This window comes from Rutidosis leptorrhynchoides, chromosome 3 (assembly GCF_046630445.1).
Source record: "Rutidosis leptorrhynchoides isolate AG116_Rl617_1_P2 chromosome 3, CSIRO_AGI_Rlap_v1, whole genome shotgun sequence".
NCBI lineage: Eukaryota > Viridiplantae > Streptophyta > Magnoliopsida > Asterales > Asteraceae > Rutidosis > Rutidosis leptorrhynchoides.
The window spans coordinates 8,950,533-8,954,146 of NC_092335.1; the positions used below are offsets into that span (position 1 = coordinate 8,950,533).

General features: G+C 33.8%; 1 long non-coding RNA gene across 3 annotated transcripts; it reads left to right on the forward strand.

Moving 5' to 3' along the window:
• Nucleotides 1–375: 375 nt before the first annotated feature.
• LOC139895703 (uncharacterized) lies at nt 376–3,210 on the forward strand. 3 transcript variants are annotated; one of them, XR_011775986.1, is made up of 9 exons: nt 376–619; nt 848–972; nt 1,148–1,253; nt 1,380–1,414; nt 1,521–1,622; nt 1,702–1,828; nt 1,987–2,296; nt 2,363–2,407; nt 2,898–3,210. It is a non-coding gene; the product is annotated as an uncharacterized lncRNA (long non-coding RNA). The 3 variants fall into 3 exon arrangements; XR_011775987.1 differs by having other exon boundaries at nt 2,039–2,296; XR_011775985.1 differs by having other exon boundaries at nt 1,702–2,296.
• The last annotated feature ends 404 nt before the right edge of the window (nt 3,211–3,614 follow it).

Consider the following 3,614-nt stretch of genomic DNA (forward strand, 5'->3'; position numbering starts at 1 on the left):
TGTGCGGGTAACGGACGAGTAACTAACGATAGGGGTGTTCTAAGTATATTAGCCGACAGTTAGGAATAGTACCCGGCTGACTTCAGCATGGCGTCAACAATTTCGTCATGTAGGTTTTTTTTTTTTTTTTTAGTAATTTTAAGTTGCTGTATTTCTTTTAAAAGTGTATTCAAATTAGCAGGATTGGGCCAGGATTCAATATGGCCTAATTACTATTACTAGTTACTATTTACCATTACTACTTATTACAATTGAGTACCTATCGACTCCATTTTTTAATTCAAAAAGGGTGCTTTCGTCATTTTGCGTCCTAGGGTTTCATACTCCTCCTACACGCTTCTACCTCCATTTTCATCGTCACACATCATTCTCCTCTTCATCTACTTTTTCCTGCTTCTACAACCGATGGCCAAAAAATCCGTCGCCAAAAAAATCATGCCCTCCAGTGGCCATTTGCTACAAAACCCGGTCGATGGATCCGATTGCCGCTTTTACCCGAACACGTTTCTGCCAAATTGGGCGAAACCTTTTCTGAAGCTCATAATCAAAACGACAGAGCTACTACTCAATTTCATAACCTCCTACTGCTAATTTCTTTGTTTGCGGTGATTGTATGAAGGTAAGATTTGTAATATTGTTCGTCCGTATACTTATTTATTCTTCATAATTCATTAAATATGCTGTACTTATGATTAATTGTTTTGTATATGCTACACAACTTATAATTACTTGATTATAATTCCGTTATTGAAGTTTACTGTAGTTTAATTGATCCAGGTGAATGCACCATCGATTACAGTTGATTGTACGGAAACTAATTGAAATCTAATATTGTTAATTTGAGCAGACAAAATGGAGGATGTATTTGTGGCAATCATTTCAATGCTTCTTATAGTTGCGTTAATTCCGCTTTACATGTGGAGAAGAAGTCAGGTTTCTTCGTCTCATGATGAACATGAAGAACAACCACAGGTTAGGGTTTTAATTAAACTCTGTTGTGTTTGGGTTTGTATAGATTAAAGTTAGATTTACTCTGAATAGCAATAAGCAGATAAATACTCTAATAGCAATTTGAAAGATGTTCAAAAAAAATTGTTTGAGATCAACTTCTAATAGACAATGCTTCTACTCTATATGGAACCGACAGTTATGATTCACGGTCTGAAACCGAACGAAGCTGATGGAATACTAGAGGCTAAAGTGTATTTAGCTTATGTGCCTGATTTTGTAGTTGGCGTTCTTTCCTGTCAACGGTAACGTATTTCTTTTCTCTATTTTTTGTTATTTATGTTGCATTTAAGCATACTAAAATTCTAATTTACTTCTTCTGTACCATTTTTGTAGCTTATTCATATGTTTTTTTTTCATTATTGATGTAGCTCCTTTGTATAAAGGTCATGAAGCAAAAAGGCGGGTAAGCCACTTTTTGCAAATTTTTCATGATCGTTATTTATTTTGCAATTATTTTGTACTAAAATTTCCTCCTGTTTCTGCATCAACTTTTCCTTTGTCATATCAAGACGGACTTGAAAGAGATGCCATTGTTGTATTTGATTACCAGAATGACGTTGTCTTTGGTGTGCCCATTGTGCCCGTTTCTAACAGTTTTTCATCTTCTGAAGGTAACATGTAATTATAAATCCTATTTACTTTAAATTTTTAACGGGACTTTATATTTGTTGTCTAATTTTTTTTTTCCAGCTAGCGATCAGACAAGCTTTTCCATTGATCATACTATTAGTAATCTGGAATGTGTTTTTCAAACCCATTCAATCTTACAGCCTACTACAAGAACTATGAGAAATAATTTATCAAGATTTGATTTATGGTAATAATCCCTTTCTTTTCATATTATAAATTTTAATTATCATCAGCTATTGTTAGCCCTAAGCACACTTTCTCTGATAACGGTATGGTTTAGGTTTTCTAATTTAATGTTGCTATACTGAATAACAGTAAAGTAAATACTGATTTCTTTGTTGCAAGCTTTGTAATCCAAGTGTAATATTTATGAATGTTCGTGTATCAACCACCCAAGATGTTGCCGCTGATCAACTACTACATATATATGTTCCTATTGAAAATCAAAAGTGGTGCTTCTTCTGTTGATCACACTGAAGCAGAACGACAACATGCAAAAAGAGCTTTTGTTCGCGGAACCAACAAATTCTCATCATGTACACATTTCAGCTATAAGTATTACTTGAACAAATGCACTAACTGAATGTATACAGGTATAGCCAGCAAAGAACTCAAAATAAAGGAGCAACATAGTTGTTAAACAAATACGTAATTGGTAGGTACTTTGGATATATGTTTTTGTGTTTAGACTTTTTGTTGACATGTGTACTCCTCTTTTTAGGTCATACGAGCTTTTCAGGGTATTTGATTCAGCATCCGTCTCCAGGTAATGTTATGCTTTTGTTTATCAAGTTATTTTTTTTACCAATATTCTTTTTAGACGGTGTTTGTAGCTTCATTTGTAGATTTTTATATGTGTTCTCAGATTTCGCATCCTATTTTAAACTAACTTCGTCTCTGAATGTTGTCCAATTATGCAATTAGTAGGTACTTTTGTTACAACATGTTGATTTAAGACAAAATGTTTGAAGCTGATGTGTGGTTCTGATATTAGAATTAGAACCGTAAATTATTAGAACAATAAATTACATGACAACATAGTTTTAAATTTGTACATGTTACAGCATGTTAAGACAAAATGTTTGAATATTGACCAATGCGATACACCAGACCTGCTTTTACTCATGTACCAGGGTGTTTGTCAATGCTATTTTGACAAAATGTATGGGTTGGGAGGTTGGCCAAAACATTATATACTTTATTACGTGCGGCAATTGCGTTTTATGAACTAACCTATACTTTTTGTTGTTTTGTAGTAGGAGAAAGGGAGGGAGGAGACCATCTATTCAATTCGATTCACAACCTATTATAGTTGATTATAGCTGAATTTATACGTTTTTATTTTTGATAGATGATATACATTTGTGCTTGAAAGATCTCAAATTTTATAGCCGATACAACCTGCTGTAGCACACATGTAATAGACAACAATGCGATAATGCCTTTCAAGGTGACCACCGCAACACGCGGTTGGCCACCTGCTTGTTATATATTATGAAAGAAGTTGCAGGTAGCTAAAAATGGATGTTTGTAAGCACTGTTGTAAAAAAAACTCGTTTATCATGAGGGAGAAAAAGATTTTTTTGTAATATAATTAGTTAAAGATTACGTGAATAGTCCCTGTGAATAGTGTTAACGGACTCGGTTAACCTTCGTTAGAGTGAGGGATGAAATTGGGACTTTAAAATGCTTTTAAGGATGGAAAATGCAAAAAATAAAATACAGGGATGAAACGAGCAAAAAGCAAAAAACAAAAAACACAGGGACGAAATGGGCAATTTTGTCAAAAATTTAAAATACTTGTTTGATAAGTGTTCATATATGGTTTAAGCAGTATATTACATAAAACTTAAACCATCTCCATTTAGCTTATTGGTTAGCTTAGTGGTTAACGCTCTTCTGGGTGTCCGTGAGGTCGCATGAGAATTTTATAATGCAATTTGCTTTGCAGTTGGTTATGGCGTCATTTAGAG